The sequence below is a fragment of the Coregonus lavaretus genome, assembly GCF_964263955.1.
Source record: "Coregonus lavaretus genome assembly, contig: HAP1_SCAFFOLD_4944, whole genome shotgun sequence".
In the NCBI taxonomy this organism is placed as follows: Eukaryota; Metazoa; Chordata; class Actinopteri; order Salmoniformes; family Salmonidae; genus Coregonus; species Coregonus lavaretus.
Window position 1 is genome coordinate 1 of NW_028160599.1, and position 18,802 is coordinate 18,802.

The 18,802-nt window shown below is 42.9% G+C and overlaps 1 pseudogene across 1 annotated transcript in view; it reads right to left on the reverse strand.

The window, feature by feature from the left end:
- Window positions 1-109: 109 nt before the first annotated feature.
- The window catches only part of LOC311121644, a 44,062-nt pseudogene continuing 25,369 nt past the window's right edge, over window positions 110-18,802 (reverse strand). Inside the window, exon 10 of the transcript in view lies at window positions 110-218. The product of the transcript in view is annotated as an uncharacterized misc_RNA (transcript). The remainder of the gene's footprint in view (window positions 219-18,802) is intronic.

The window sequence follows — 18,802 nt, forward strand, 5'->3', positions numbered from 1 at the left end:
AGAGGGGGGTAGAGAGAGAGACGGTCATGAGTAATGTGAGAGCAGTGTGTGTGTGTGTGTGTGTGTGTTGTGTGTGTGTGTGTGTGTGTGTGTGTGTGTCTGTGTGTACCTTAAAGCAGGTTAGGTGGAAGTACAGGCCCAGCTTGTCGATGTTCATAGCTGTTCCTTTCCCCAGCGCCTGATTACAACCTGAACACTGACGCTTACCACTCACACACCTATACACACACAGACACACACACACACACACACACACACACACACACACACACACACACACACACACGCACACGCACACACAGCACACACACACACACACACACACACACACACACACACACACACGGAAACAAAATACAATTTAACTGCTGCATATCAAATCAAAGTTTATTTGTCAAATGCACAGGATACATCGTCAACTGAGAAATGAAAGGCTTCCTCAAGGCTTCCTCAACATTGGAAGACCAAAGCAGTTTGTAAGCTTCCTCAACATGGGAAGACCAGAGCAGCTTGTAAGCTTCCTCAAAAATGGGAAGACCAGAGCAGCTTGTAAGCTTCCTCAAAATGGGAAGACCAGAGCAGCTTGTAAGCTTCCTCAAAATGGGAAGACCAGAGCAGCTTGTAAGCTTCCTCACCATTGGAAGACCAAAGCTGGGGGGGTTGTTTGTGTGTGTGTGTGTGTGCTGTGTGTGTGTGTGTGTGTGTGTGTGTGTGTGTGTGTGTGTGTGTGTGTGTGTGTGTGTGTGTGTGTGTGTGTAGCAGGATTTGGAATCAGAAGGGGGACACCAGCTGTGACATGTTTTCACTCCAGATATGGACTTGAGAAGCTATGGCAACAAGATAGTATTTTCTTATTCTGGACTGGTTGTCAGTCAGTCCAGTTTAGGGCTGTTGGTGGCCACCAAGGCCTAACACTTGTTTCAGTTGTTTTTGTAAATGGAACCGTGTATTTTGCAATAAATAATGTTCACTTTCTATCTAATTTATTATTTGGCCTGTAGTTCCCTAGCCTCAGAGCCAGACTATGATCAGCTGGGGGTTGTAGTTCCCTAGCCTCAGAGCCAGACTATGATCAGCTGGGGGTTGTAGTTCCCTAGCCTCAGAGCCAGACTATGATCAGCTGGGGGTGGTGGGTTAACCAAAGGGGGCACTCTTTTTGAAGCCTGGCAAACTTCATTACGCACACCTGGCAACCTTCATTACGCACACCTGGCAACCTTCATTACGCACACCTGGCAACCTTCATTACGCACACCTGGCAACCTTCATTACACACACCTGGCAACCTTCATTACACACACCTGGCAACCTTCATTACGCACACCTGGCAACCTTCATTACGCACACCTGGCAACCTTCATTACGCACACCTGGCAACCTTCATTACACACACCTGGCAACCTTCATTACGCACACCTGGCAACCTTCATTACGCACACCTGGCAACCTTCATTACACACACCTGGCAACCTTCATTACACACACCTGGCAACCTTCATTACGCACACCTGGCAACCTTCATTACGCACACCTGGCAACCTTCATTACACACACCTGGCAACCCTCATTACGTACACCTGGCAAACTTCATTACGCACACCTGGCAACCTTCATTACGCACACCTGGCAACCTTCATTACGCACACCTGGCAACCTTCATTACGCACACCTGGCAACCTTCATTACGTACACCTGGCAAACTTCATTACGTACACCTGGCAACCTTCATTACGCACACCTGGCAACCTTCATTACGCACACCTGGCAACCTTCATTACACACACCTGGCAACCTTCATTACACACACCTGGCAACCCTCATTACGTACACCTGGCAACCTTCATTACGCACACCTGGCAACCTTCATTACGCACACCTGGCAACCTTCATTACGCACACCTGGCAACCTTCATTACGCACACCTGGCAACCTTCATTACGTACACCTGGCAAACTTCATTACGTACACCTGGCAACCTTAATTACGCACACCTGTGCCTCATTAGGCACACCTGGACTTCATCACCTTCCTGATGACTTCCCCTTAAACTACGGGACCAGAAATGAAAACTTATTTAGGCTAGAACTGCCTCCAGCTTGTGTTTTTCATGTCCCAGTTTTCAGGGGTTTAACTCCACGGTGCCGCTGTCTAGCCAGCTGGAATTCTTACTGTTTGGCTCTTTTTTGACGGGTGTGAGTTCGCTAATTCACTCAATGTCCATTCAGAACGTTTCCTAAAGTAAATTCATTCATTTATGCTGTTGCATTGTGATGAGACTGTTGTGTTATCAATTTGGCCAAGTGCTCAAATAACACAGGTTAGACTGTATGTGTCGGCTTCTCCCACATGTTAGAGTGGCCTTTTATTGTCCCCAGCACGAGGTGCACCTGTGTAATGATCATGCTGTTTAATCAGCTTCTTGATATGCCACACCTGTCAGGTGGATGGATTATCTTGGCAATGGAGAAATGCTCACTAACAGGGATGTAAGCAAATTTGTGCACAACATTTGAGAGAAATATACTTTTTGTGCGAATGGAAAATGTTGGGGATCTTTTATTTCAGCTCATGAAACATGGGTCCAACACTTTACATGTTAGGTTTATATTTTTGTTCAGTATAAACGCATGGATACACAGAATAAAGGTATTTAACATTTTGGGGGGATTTTTAAAATTAATTTAGTTAATTCCCCACTATAGTAAAACAACAAATTATAGAACTAAAAGCCATAATAATGAAAGTGCATGTTGCTGCACACAGAGACCATTCATATAATTTCATTTAAGCTTCATTTATATTTAACCAGGTTAATTACTTTGATTTAAACAGGTATTTCACCTTTACTTAAACAGGTTGGTGTCATTGAGACAAAAATTGAATACAAACTCTCAATAAAACAGTTAATCTCAAATAAACGCCCGCTCGGAGGGGGCACTGGAAGCCTGAACGCCCGCTCGGAGGGGGCACTGGAAGCCAGGATGCTGAGTACGTGACACACACTGAACGCCCGCACGGAGGGGGCACTGGAAGCCTGAACGCCCACTCGGAGGGGGCACTGGAAGCCTGAACGCCCGCTCGGCGGGGGCACTAGAAGCCTGAACGCCCGCTCGGAGGGGGCACTGGAAGCCAGGATGCTGAGGACGTGACACACACTGAACGCCCGCTCGGAGGGGGCACTGGAAGCCAGGATGCTGAGGACGTGACACACACTGAACGCCCGCTCGGAGGGGGCACTGGAAGCCAGGATGCTGAGGACGTGACACACACTGAACGCCCGTTCGGAGGGGGCACTGGAAGCCAGGATGCTGAGAACGTGACACACACTGAACGCCTGCTCGGAGGGGGCCACACACACACTGAACGCCCGCTCGGAGGGGGCCACACACACACTGAACGCCCGCTCGGAGGGGGCACTGGAAGCCTGAACGCCCGCTCGGAGGGGGCACTGGAAGCCAGGATGCTGAGGACGTGGCATGCGAGGTTGCTGACCGCAGGGAACTGAAATCTCTGTGCCTGCCACCACAACAGAACAGCGCTGGTCTGCTTGTTAGACTGGGGTCCAGTTTGACTGCCACATAGTCTTTCATTTAGTTTTCCAGTGGTCTTGACTGGGGCGTAATGATATCTGCTCCATCCTACCAGTCCAACAACTCACGCTATGTGACTGTTGGTCTCTTCATCAGTGGGGGGATCAACCCTGATAACCGGGACATGACCTCTACTATGATCAACCCTGATAACTGGGACATGACCTCTACTATGATCAACCCTGATAACTGGGACATGACCTCTACTATGACCAACTCTGATAACTGGGACATGACCTCTACTATGACCAACTCTGATAACTGGGACATGAAACATGACCTCTACTATGATCAACCCTGATAACTGGGACATGACCTCTACTATGATCAACCCTGATAACTGGGACATGACCTCTACTATGATCAACCCTGATAACTGGGACATGAAACATGACCTCTACTATGATCAACCCTGATAACCGGGTCATGACCTCTACTATGATCAACCCTGATAACCGGGACATGACCTCTACTATGATCAACCCTGATAACTGGGACATGACCTCTACTATGATCAACCCTGATAACTGGGACATGACCTCTACTATGATCAACCCTGATAACTGGGACATGACCTCTACTATGACCAACCCTGATAACTGGGACATGACCTCTACTATGACCAACTCTGATAACTGGGACATGACCTCTACTATGATCAACCCTGATAACTGGGACATGACCTCTACTATGATCAACCCTGATAACTGGGACATGACCTCTACTATGACCAACTCTGATAACTGGGACATGACCTCTACTATGATCAACCCTGATAACTGGGACATGACCTCTACTATGATCAACTCTGATGACTGGGACATGACCTCAACTAGGATCAACCCTGATAACTGGGACATGAAACATGACCTCTACTATGATCAACCCTGATAACTGGAACATGACCTCTACTATGATCAACCCTGATAACTGGGACATGACCTCTACTATGATCAACCCTGATAACTGGGACATGAAACATGACCTCTACTATGATCAACCCTGATAACTGGGACATGACCTCTACTATGATTAACCCTGATAACTGGGACATGACCTCTACTATGATCAACCCTGATAACTGGGACATGACCTCTACTATGACCAACCCTGATAACTGGGACATGACCTCTACTATGATCAACCCTGATAACTGGGTCATGACCTCTACTATGATCAACCCTGATAACTGGGACATGACCTCTACTATGATCAACCCTGATAACTGGGACATGACCTCTACTATGACCAACCCTGACAACTGGGACATGACCTCTACTATGACCAACCCTGATAACTGGGACATGACCTCTACTATGATCAACCCTGATAACTGGGACATGACCTCTACTATGATCAACCCTGATAACTGGGACATGACCTCTACTATGATCAACCCTGATAACTGGGACATGACCTCTACTATGATCAACCCTGATAACTGGGACATGAAACATGACCTCTACTATGATCAACCCTGATAACCGGGACATGACCTCTACTATGACCAACCCTGATAACTGGGACATGAAACATGACCTCTACTATGATCAAGCCTGATAACCGGGTCATGACCTCTACTATGATCAACCCTGATAACTGGGACATGACCTCTACTATGATCAACCCTGATAACTGGGACATGACCTCTACTATGACCAACCCTGACAACTGGGACATGACCTCTACTATGACCAACCCTGATAACTGGGACATGACCTCTACTATGATCAACCCTGATAACTGGGACATGACCTCTACTATGATCAACCCTGATAACTGGGACATGACCTCTACTATGACCAACCCTGACAACTGGGACATGACCTCTACTATGATCAACCCTGATAACTGGGACATGACCTCTACTATGACCAACCCTGATAACTGGGACATGACCTCTACTATGATCAACCCTGATAACTGGGACATGACCTCTACTATGATCAACCCTGATAACTGGGACATGACCTCTACTATGATCAACCCTGATAACTGGGACATGACCTCTACTATGATCAACCCTGATAACTGGGACATGACCTCTACTATGATCAACCCTGATAACTGGGACATGACCTCTACTATGATCAACCCTGATAACTGGGACATGACCTCTACTATGATCAACCCTGATAACTGGGACATGAAACATGACCTCTACTATGATCAACCCTGATAACCGGGACATGACCTCTACTATGACCAACCCTGATAACTGGGACATGAAACATGACCTCTACTATGATCAAGCCTGATAACCGGGTCATGACCTCTACTATGACCAACCCCAGGGGTGTAGTGGAGGGTACACCAGCTATAAGCCATATAGCCACTCTTATCTTTCAGTGGCCGTTGTCTATACTCACTTCTGAACCCCCACTGATACGTATCACGGTAGTGTGGTGGAGGTATATGCTGTATCTATTAATAAGGCTGATGGAGCAGATCAGAATGTTTAATCACGGTAGTGTGGTGGAGGTATATGCTGTATATAAGGCTGGTGGAACAGATCAGAATGTTTAATCACGGTAGTGTGGTGGAGGTATATGCTGTATCTATTAATAAGGCTGGTGGAACAGATCAGAATGTTTAATCACGGTAGTGTGGTGGAGGTATATGCTGTATCTATTAATAAGGCTGATGGAACAGATCAGAATGTTTAATCACGGTAGTGTGGTGGAGGTATATGCTGTATCTATTAATAAGGCTGATGGAACAGATCAGAATGTTTAATCACGGTAGTGTGGTGGAGGTATATGCTGTATCTATTAATAAGGCTGATAGAGCAGATCAGAATGTTTAATCACGGTAGTGTGGTGGAGGTATATGCTGTATATAAGGCTGATGGAACAGATCAGAATGTTTAATCACGGTAGTGTGGTGGAGGTATATGCTGTATATAAGGCTGATGGAACAGATCAGAATGTTTAATCACGGTAGTGTGGTGGAGGTATATGCTGTATCTATTAATAAGGCTGGTGGAACAGATCAGAATGTTTAATCACGGTAGTGTGGTGGAGGTATATGCTGTATATAAGGCTGGTGGAACAGATCAGAATGTTTAATCACGGTAGTGTAGTGGAGGTATATGCTGTATCTATTAATAAGGCTGGTGGAACAGATCAGAATGTTTAATCACGGTAGTGTGGTGGAGGTATATGCTGTATATAAGGCTGGTGGAACAGATCAGAATGTTTAATCACGGTAGTGTAGTGGAGGTATATGCTGTATATAAGGCTGATGGAACAGATCAGAATGTTTAATCACGGTAGTGTAGTGGAGGTATATGCTGTATATAATGCTGGTGGAACAGATCAGAATGTTTAATCACGGTAGTGTGGTGGAGGTATATGCTGTATATAAGGCTGGTGGAACAGATCAGAATGTTTAATCACGGTAGTGTAGTGGAGGTATATGCTGTATATAAGGCTGGTGGAACAGATCAGAATGTTTAATCACGGTAGTGTGGTGGAGGTATATGCTGTATCTATTAATAAGGCTGATGGAACAGATCAGAATGTTTAATCACGGTAGTGTAGTGGAGGTATATGCTGTATATAAGGCTGGTGGAACAGATCAGAATGTTTAATCACGGTAGTGTGGTGGAGGTATATGCTGTATATAAGGCTGATGGAACAGATCAGAATGTTTAATCACGGTAGTGTGGTGGAGGTATATGCTGTATATAAGGCTGATGGAACAGATCAGAATGTTTAATCACGGTAGTGTGGTGGAGGTATATGCTGTATATAAGGCTGGTGGAACAGATCAGAATGTTTAATCACGGTAGTGTAGTGGAGGTATATGCTGTATCTATTAATAAGGCTGGTGGAACAGATCAGAATGTTTAATCACGGTAGTGTGGTGGAGGTATATGCTGTATATAAGGCTGGTGGAACAGATCAGAATGTTTAATCACGGTAGTGTGGTGGAGGTATATGCTGTATATAAGGCTGATGGAACAGATCAGAATGTTTAATCACGGTAGTGTAGTGGAGGTATATGCTGTATATAAGGCTGATGGAACAGATCAGAATGTTTAATCACGGTAGTGTGGTGGAGGTATATGCTGTATATAAGGCTGATGGAACAGATCAGAATGTTTAATCACGGTAGTGTGGTGGAGGTATATGCTGTATCTATTAATAAGGCTGATGGAACAGATCAGAATGTTTAATCACGGTAGTGTAGTGGAGGTATATGCTGTATATAAGGCTGGTGGAACAGATCAGAATGTTTAATCACGGTAGTGTAGTGGAGGTATATGCTGTATATAAGGCTGATGGAACAGATCAGAATGTTTAATCACGGTAGTGTGGTGGAGGTATATGCTGTATCTATTAATAAGGCTGGTGGAACAGATCAGAATGTTTAATCACGGTAGTGTGGTGGAGGTATATGCTGTATATAAGGCTGGTGGAGCAGATCAGAATGTTTAATCACGGTAGTGTGGTGGAGGTATATGCTGTATATAAGGCTGATGGAACAGATCAGAATGTTTAATCACGGTAGTGTAGTGGAGGTATATGCTGTATATAAGGCTGATGGAACAGATCAGAATGTTTAATCACGGTAGTGTGGTGGAGGTATATGCTGTATATAAGGCTGGTGGAACAGATCAGAATGTTTAATCACGGTAGTGTGGTGGAGGTATATGCTGTATATAAGGCTGGTGGAACAGATCAGAATGTTTAATCACGGTAGTGTGGTGGAGGTATATGCTGTATATAAGGCTGGTGGAACAGATCAGAATGTTTAATCACGGTAGTGTGGTGGAGGTATATGCTGTATATAAGGCTGATGGAACAGATCAGAATGTTTAATCACGGTAGTGTGGTGGAGGTATATGCTGTATATAAGGCTGATGGAACAGATCAGAATGTTTAATCACGGTAGTGTGGTGGAGGTATATGCTGTATATAAGGCTGGTGGAACAGATCAGAATGTTTAATCACGGTAGTGTAGTGGAGGTATATGCTGTATCTATTAATAAGGCTGATGGAACAGATCAGAATGTTTAATCACGGTAGTGTAGTGGAGGTATATGCTGTATATAAGGCTGATGGAACAGATCAGAATGTTTAATCACGGTAGTGTAGTGGAGGTATATGCTGTATATAAGGCTGATGGAACAGATCAGAATGTTTAATCACGGTAGTGTGGTGGAGGTATATGCTGTATATAAGGCTGGTGGAACAGATCAGAATGTTTAATCACGGTAGTGTGGTGGAGGTATATGCTGTATATAAGGCTGGTGGAACAGATCAGAATGTTTAATCACGGTAGTGTAGTGGAGGTATATGCTGTATATAAGGCTGGTGGAACAGATCAGAATGTTTAATCACGGTAGTGTAGTGGAGGTATATGCTGTATATAAGGCTGGTGGAACAGATCAGAATGTTTAATCACGGTAGTGTGGTGGAGGTATATGCTGTATATAATGCTGGTGGAACAGATCAGAATGTTTAATCACGGTAGTGTAGTGGAGGTATATGCTGTATCTATTAATAAGGCTGGTGGAACAGATCAGAATGTTTAATCACGGTAGTGTGGTGGAGGTATATGCTGTATATAATGCTGGTGGAACAGATCAGAATGTTTAATCACGGTAGTGTAGTGGAGGTATATGCTGTATCTATTAATAAGGCTGGTGGAACAGATCAGAATGTTTAATCACGGTAGTGTGGTGGAGGTATATGCTGTATATAAGGCTGGTGGAACAGATCAGAATGTTTAATCACGGTAGTGTGGTGGAGGTATATGCTGTATATAAGGCTGGTGGAACAGATCAGAATGTTTAATCACGGTAGTGTAGTGGAGGTATATGCTGTATCTATTAATAAGGCTGATGGAACAGATCAGAATGTTTAATCACGGTAGTGTAGTGGAGGTATATGCTGTATATAAGGCTGGTGGAACAGATCAGAATGTTTAATCACGGTAGTGTAGTGGAGGTATATGCTGTATATAAGGCTGATGGAACAGATCAGAATGTTTAATCACGGTAGTGTGGTGGAGGTATATGCTGTATATAAGGCTGATGGAACAGATCAGAATGTTTAATCACGGTAGTGTGGTGGAGGTATATGCTGTATATAAGGCTGATGGAACAGATCAGAATGTTTAATCACGGTAGTGTGGTGGAGGTATATGCTGTATATAAGGCTGATGGAACAGATCAGAATGTTTAATCACGGTAGTGTGGTGGAGGTATATGCTGTATATAAGGCTGGTGGAACAGATCAGAATGTTTAATCACGGTAGTGTGGTGGAGGTATATGCTGTATATAAGGCTGATGGAACAGATCAGAATGTTTAATCACGGTAGTGTAGTGGAGGTATATGCTGTATATAAGGCTGATGGAACAGATCAGAATGTTTAATCACGGTAGTGTGGTGGAGGTATATGCTGTATATAAGGCTGGTGGAGCAGATCAGAATGTTTAATCACGGTAGTGTAGTGGAGGTATATGCTGTATATAAGGCTGATGGAACAGATCAGAATGTTTAATCACGGTAGTGTGGTGGAGGTATATGCTGTATATAAGGCTGATGGAACAGATCAGAATGTTTAATCACGGTAGTGTGGTGGAGGTATATGCTGTATATAAGGCTGGTGGAGCAGATCAGAATGTTTAATCACGGTAGTGTGGTGGAGGTATATGCTGTATATAAGGCTGGTGGAGCAGATCAGAATGTTTAATCACGGTAGTGTGGTGGAGGTATATGCTGTATATAAGGCTGATGGAACAGATCAGAATGTTTAATCACGGTAGTGTGGTGGAGGTATATGCTGTATCTATTAATAAGGCTGATGGAACAGATCAGAATGTTTAATCACGGTAGTGTGGTGGAGGTATATGCTGTATATAAGGCTGGTGGAACAGATCAGAATGTTTAATCACGGTAGTGTAGTGGAGGTATATGCTGTATATAAGGCTGGTGGAACAGATCAGAATGTTTAATCACGGTAGTGTGGTGGAGGTATATGCTGTATATAAGGCTGGTGGAACAGATCAGAATGTTTAATCACGGTAGTGTAGTGGAGGTATATGCTGTATATAAGGCTGGTGGAACAGATCAGAATGTTTAATCACGGTAGTGTGGTGGAGGTATATGCTGTATATAAGGCTGGTGGAACAGATCAGAATGTTTAATCACGGTAGTGTGGTGGAGGTATATGCTGTATCTATTAATAAGGCTGGTGGAACAGATCAGAATGTTTAATCACGGTAGTGTGGTGGAGGTATATGCTGTATCTATTAATAAGGCTGATGGAACAGATCAGAATGTTTAATCACGGTAGTGTAGTGGAGGTATATGCTGTATCTATTAATAAGGCTGGTGGAACAGATCAGAATGTTTAATCACGGTAGTGTGGTGGAGGTATATGCTGTATATAAGGCTGGTGGAACAGATCAGAATGTTTAATCACGGTAGTGTGGTGGAGGTATATGCTGTATATAAGGCTGGTGGAACAGATCAGAATGTTTAATCACGGTAGTGTGGTGGAGGTATATGCTGTATATAAGGCTGGTGGAACAGATCAGAATGTTTAATCACGGTAGTGTGGTGGAGGTATATGCTGTATCTATTAATAAGGCTGATGGAACAGATCAGAATGTTTAATCACGGTAGTGTGGTGGAGGTATATGCTGTATATAAGGCTGGTGGAACAGATCAGAATGTTTAATCACGGTAGTGTGGTGGAGGTATATGCTGTATATAAGGCTGGTGGAACAGATCAGAATGTTTAATCACGGTAGTGTAGTGGAGGTATATGCTGTATCTATTAATAAGGCTGGTGGAACAGATCAGAATGTTTAATCACGGTAGTGTGGTGGAGGTATATGCTGTATATAAGGCTGGTGGAACAGATCAGAATGTTTAATCACGGTAGTGTGGTGGAGGTATATGCTGTATATAATGCTGGTGGAACAGATCAGAATGTTTAATCACGGTAGTGTGGTGGAGGTATATGCTGTATCTATTAATAAGGCTGGTGGAACAGATCAGAATGTTTAATCACGGTAGTGTGGTGGAGGTATATGCTGTATATAAGGCTGATGGAACAGATCAGAATGTTTAATCACGGTAGTGTGGTGGAGGTATATGCTGTATATAAGGCTGGTGGAACAGATCAGAATGTTTAATCACGGTAGTGTGGTGGAGGTATATGCTGTATATAAGGCTGGTGGAACAGATCAGAATGTTTAATCACGGTAGTGTGGTGGAGGTATATGCTGTATATAAGGCTGATGGAACAGATCAGAATGTTTAATCACGGTAGTGTGGTGGAGGTATATGCTGTATATAAGGCTGGTGGAACAGATCAGAATGTTTAATCACGGTAGTGTGGTGGAGGTATATGCTGTATATAAGGCTGGTGGAACAGATCAGAATGTTTAATCACGGTAGTGTAGTGGAGGTATATGCTGTATATAAGGCTGGTGGAACAGATCAGAATGTTTAATCACGGTAGTGTGGTGGAGGTATATGCTGTATATAAGGCTGGTGGAACAGATCAGAATGTTTAATCACGGTAGTGTGGTGGAGGTATATGCTGTATATAAGGCTGATGGAACAGATCAGAATGTTTAATCACGGTAGTGTGGTGGAGGTATATGCTGTATATAAGGCTGGTGGAACAGATCAGAATGTTTAATCACGGTAGTGTGGTGGAGGTATATGCTGTATATATTAATAAGGCTGATGGAACAGATCAGAATGTTTAATCACGGTAGTGTGGTGGAGGTATATGCTGTATATAAGGCTGATGGAACAGATCAGAATGTTTAATCACGGTAGTGTGGTGGAGGTATATGCTGTATATAAGGCTGGTGGAACAGATCAGAATGTTTAATCACGGTAGTGTGGTGGAGGTATATGCTGTATATAAGGCTGGTGGAACAGATCAGAATGTTTAATCACGGTAGTGTGGTGGAGGTATATGCTGTATCTATTAATAAGGCTGGTGGAACAGATCAGAATGTTTAATCACGGTAGTGTGGTGGAGGTATATGCTGTATATAAGGCTGGTGGAACAGATCAGAATGTTTAATCACGGTAGTGTAGTGGAGGTATATGCTGTATATAAGGCTGGTGGAACAGATCAGAATGTTTAATCACGGTAGTGTAGTGGAGGTATATGCTGTATCTATTAATAAGGCTGATGGAACAGATCAGAATGTTTAATCACGGTAGTGTGGTGGAGGTATATGCTGTATATAAGGCTGATGGAGCAGATCAGAATGTTTAATCACGGTAGTGTAGTGGAGGTATATGCTGTATATAAGGCTGGTGGAACAGATCAGAATGTTTAATCACGGTAGTGTGGTGGAGGTATATGCTGTATATAAGGCTGGTGGAACAGATCAGAATGTTTAATCACGGTAGTGTGGTGGAGGTATATGCTGTATCTATTAATAAGGCTGATGGAACAGATCAGAATGTTTAATCACGGTAGTGTGGTGGAGGTATATGCTGTATATAAGGCTGGTGGAACAGATCAGAATGTTTAATCACGGTAGTGTAGTGGAGGTATATGCTGTATATAAGGCTGGTGGAACAGATCAGAATGTTTAATCACGGTAGTGTGGTGGAGGTATATGCTGTATATAAGGCTGGTGGAGCAGATCAGAATGTTTAATCACGGTAGTGTAGTGGAGGTATATGCTGTATATAAGGCTGATGGAACAGATCAGAATGTTTAATCACGGTAGTGTGGTGGAGGTATATGCTGTATATAAGGCTGATGGAACAGATCAGAATGTTTAATCACGGTAGTGTGGTGGAGGTATATGCTGTATATAAGGCTGGTGGAGCAGATCAGAATGTTTAATCACGGTAGTGTGGTGGAGGTATATGCTGTATATAAGGCTGGTGGAGCAGATCAGAATGTTTAATCACGGTAGTGTGGTGGAGGTATATGCTGTATATAAGGCTGATGGAACAGATCAGAATGTTTAATCACGGTAGTGTGGTGGAGGTATATGCTGTATCTATTAATAAGGCTGATGGAACAGATCAGAATGTTTAATCACGGTAGTGTGGTGGAGGTATATGCTGTATATAAGGCTGGTGGAACAGATCAGAATGTTTAATCACGGTAGTGTAGTGGAGGTATATGCTGTATATAAGGCTGGTGGAACAGATCAGAATGTTTAATCACGGTAGTGTGGTGGAGGTATATGCTGTATATAAGGCTGGTGGAACAGATCAGAATGTTTAATCACGGTAGTGTAGTGGAGGTATATGCTGTATATAAGGCTGGTGGAACAGATCAGAATGTTTAATCACGGTAGTGTGGTGGAGGTATATGCTGTATATAAGGCTGGTGGAACAGATCAGAATGTTTAATCACGGTAGTGTGGTGGAGGTATATGCTGTATCTATTAATAAGGCTGGTGGAACAGATCAGAATGTTTAATCACGGTAGTGTGGTGGAGGTATATGCTGTATCTATTAATAAGGCTGATGGAACAGATCAGAATGTTTAATCACGGTAGTGTAGTGGAGGTATATGCTGTATCTATTAATAAGGCTGGTGGAACAGATCAGAATGTTTAATCACGGTAGTGTGGTGGAGGTATATGCTGTATATAAGGCTGGTGGAACAGATCAGAATGTTTAATCACGGTAGTGTGGTGGAGGTATATGCTGTATATAAGGCTGGTGGAACAGATCAGAATGTTTAATCACGGTAGTGTGGTGGAGGTATATGCTGTATATAAGGCTGGTGGAACAGATCAGAATGTTTAATCACGGTAGTGTGGTGGAGGTATATGCTGTATCTATTAATAAGGCTGATGGAACAGATCAGAATGTTTAATCACGGTAGTGTGGTGGAGGTATATGCTGTATATAAGGCTGGTGGAACAGATCAGAATGTTTAATCACGGTAGTGTGGTGGAGGTATATGCTGTATATAAGGCTGGTGGAACAGATCAGAATGTTTAATCACGGTAGTGTAGTGGAGGTATATGCTGTATCTATTAATAAGGCTGGTGGAACAGATCAGAATGTTTAATCACGGTAGTGTGGTGGAGGTATATGCTGTATATAAGGCTGGTGGAACAGATCAGAATGTTTAATCACGGTAGTGTGGTGGAGGTATATGCTGTATATAATGCTGGTGGAACAGATCAGAATGTTTAATCACGGTAGTGTGGTGGAGGTATATGCTGTATCTATTAATAAGGCTGGTGGAACAGATCAGAATGTTTAATCACGGTAGTGTGGTGGAGGTATATGCTGTATATAAGGCTGATGGAACAGATCAGAATGTTTAATCACGGTAGTGTGGTGGAGGTATATGCTGTATATAAGGCTGGTGGAACAGATCAGAATGTTTAATCACGGTAGTGTGGTGGAGGTATATGCTGTATATAAGGCTGGTGGAACAGATCAGAATGTTTAATCACGGTAGTGTGGTGGAGGTATATGCTGTATATAAGGCTGATGGAACAGATCAGAATGTTTAATCACGGTAGTGTGGTGGAGGTATATGCTGTATATAAGGCTGGTGGAACAGATCAGAATGTTTAATCACGGTAGTGTGGTGGAGGTATATGCTGTATATAAGGCTGGTGGAACAGATCAGAATGTTTAATCACGGTAGTGTAGTGGAGGTATATGCTGTATATAAGGCTGGTGGAACAGATCAGAATGTTTAATCACGGTAGTGTGGTGGAGGTATATGCTGTATATAAGGCTGGTGGAACAGATCAGAATGTTTAATCACGGTAGTGTGGTGGAGGTATATGCTGTATATAAGGCTGATGGAACAGATCAGAATGTTTAATCACGGTAGTGTGGTGGAGGTATATGCTGTATATAAGGCTGGTGGAACAGATCAGAATGTTTAATCACGGTAGTGTGGTGGAGGTATATGCTGTATCTATTAATAAGGCTGATGGAACAGATCAGAATGTTTAATCACGGTAGTGTGGTGGAGGTATATGCTGTATATAAGGCTGATGGAACAGATCAGAATGTTTAATCACGGTAGTGTGGTGGAGGTATATGCTGTATATAAGGCTGGTGGAACAGATCAGAATGTTTAATCACGGTAGTGTGGTGGAGGTATATGCTGTATATAAGGCTGGTGGAACAGATCAGAATGTTTAATCACGGTAGTGTGGTGGAGGTATATGCTGTATCTATTAATAAGGCTGGTGGAACAGATCAGAATGTTTAATCACGGTAGTGTGGTGGAGGTATATGCTGTATATAAGGCTGGTGGAACAGATCAGAATGTTTAATCACGGTAGTGTAGTGGAGGTATATGCTGTATATAAGGCTGGTGGAACAGATCAGAATGTTTAATCACGGTAGTGTAGTGGAGGTATATGCTGTATCTATTAATAAGGCTGATGGAACAGATCAGAATGTTTAATCACGGTAGTGTGGTGGAGGTATATGCTGTATATAAGGCTGATGGAGCAGATCAGAATGTTTAATCACGGTAGTGTAGTGGAGGTATATGCTGTATATAAGGCTGGTGGAACAGATCAGAATGTTTAATCACGGTAGTGTGGTGGAGGTATATGCTGTATATAAGGCTGGTGGAACAGATCAGAATGTTTAATCACGGTAGTGTGGTGGAGGTATATGCTGTATCTATTAATAAGGCTGATGGAACAGATCAGAATGTTTAATCACGGTAGTGTGGTGGAGGTATATGCTGTATATAAGGCTGGTGGAACAGATCAGAATGTTTAATCACGGTAGTGTAGTGGAGGTATATGCTGTATATAAGGCTGGTGGAACAGATCAGAATGTTTAATCACGGTAGTGTGGTGGAGGTATATGCTGTATATAAGGCTGGTGGAACAGATCAGAATGTTTAATCACGGTAGTGTGGTGGAGGTATATGCTGTATATAAGGCTGATGGAACAGATCAGAATGTTTAATCACGGTAGTGTGGTGGAGGTATATGCTGTATATAAGGCTGATGGAACAGATCAGAATGTTTAATCACGGTAGTGTAGTGGAGGTATATGCTGTATATAAGGCTGGTGGAACAGATCAGAATGTTTAATCACGGTAGTGTGGTGGAGGTATATGCTGTATATAAGGCTGGTGGAACAGATCAGAATGTTTAATCACGGTAGTGTGGTGGAGGTATATGCTGTATATAAGGCTGATGGAACAGATCAGAATGTTTAATCACGGTAGTGTAGTGGAGGTATATGCTGTATATAAGGCTGATGGAACAGATCAGAATGTTTAATCACGGTAGTGTAGTGGAGGTATATGCTGTATATAAGGCTGATGGAACAGATCAGAATGTTTAATCACGGTAGTGTAGTGGAGGTATATGCTGTATATAAGGCTGGTGGAACAGATCAGAATGTTTAATCACGGTAGTGTGGTGGAGGTATATGCTGTATATAAGGCTGGTGGAACAGATCAGAATGTTTAATCACGGTAGTGTAGTGGAGGTATATGCTGTATCTATTAATAAGGCTGGTGGAACAGATCAGAATGTTTAATCACGGTAGTGTGGTGGAGGTATATGCTGTATATAAGGCTGGTGGAACAGATCAGAATGTTTAATCACGGTAGTGTGGTGGAGGTATATGCTGTATCTATTAATAAGGCTGGTGGAACAGATCAGAATGTTTAATCACGGTAGTGTGGTGGAGGTATATGCTGTATATAAGGCTGATGGAACAGATCAGAATGTTTAATCACGGTAGTGTGGTGGAGGTATATGCTGTATATAAGGCTGGTGGAACAGATCAGAATGTTTAATCACGGTAGTGTGGTGGAGGTATATGCTGTATATAAGGCTGGTGGAACAGATCTGAATGTTTAATCACGGTAGTGTGGTGGAGGTATATGCTGTATATAAGGCTGATGGAACAGATCAGAATGTTTAATCACGGTAGTGTGGTGGAGGTATATGCTGTATATAAGGCTGGTGGAACAGATCAGAATGTTTAATCACGGTAGTGTGGTGGAGGTATATGCTGTATATAAGGCTGGTGGAACAGATCAGAATGTTTAATCACGGTAGTGTAGTGGAGGTATATGCTGTATATAAGGCTGATGGAACAGATCAGAATGTTTAATCACGGTAGTGTGGTGGAGGTATATGCTGTATATAAGGCTGGTGGAACAGATCAGAATGTTTAATCACGGTAGTGTGGTGGAGGTATATGCTGTATATAAGGCTGATGGAACAGATCAGAATGTTTAATCACGGTAGTGTGGTGGAGGTATATGCTGTATATAAGGCTGGTGGAACAGATCAGAATGTTTAATCACGGTAGTGTGGTGGAGGTATATGCTGTATATAAGGCTGATGGAACAGATCAGAATGTTTAATCACGGTAGTGTGGTGGAGGTATATGCTGTATATAAGGCTGGTGGAACAGATCAGAATGTTTAATCACGGTAGTGTGGTGGAGGTATATGCTGTATATAAGGCTGGTGGAACAGATCAGAATGTTTAATCACGGTAGTGTGGTGGAGGTATATGCTGTATATAAGGCTGATGGAACAGATCAGAATGTTTAATCACGGTAGTGTGGTGGAGGTATATGCTGTATATAAGGCTGGTGGAACAGATCAGAATGTTTAATCACGGTAGTGTGGTGGAGGTATATGCTGTATATAAGGCTGATGGAACAGATCAGAATGTTTAATCACGGTAGTGTGGTGGAGGTATATGCTGTATATAAGGCTGGTGGAACAGATCAGAATGTTTAATCACGGTAGTGTAGTGGAGGTATATGCTGTATATAAGGCTGATGGAACAGATCAGAATGTTTAATCACGGTAGTGTGGTGGAGGTATATGCTGTATATAAGGCTGGTGGAACAGATCAGAATGTTTAATCACGGTAGTGTGGTGGAGGTATATGCTGTATATAAGGCTGATGGAACAGATCAGAATGTTTAATCACGGTAGTGTAGTGGAGGTATATGCTGTATATAAGGCTGGTGGAACAGATCAGAATGTTTAATCACGGTAGTGTGGTGGAGGTATATGCTGTATATAAGGCTGATGGAACAGATCAGAATGTTTAATCACGGTAGTGTGGTGGAGGTATATGCTGTATATAAGGCTGGTGGAACAGATCAGAATGTTTAATCACGGTAGTGTGGTGGAGGTATATGCTGTATATAAGGCTGGTGGAACAGATCAGAATGTTTAATCACGGTAGTGTGGTGGAGGTATATGCTGTATATAAGGCTGG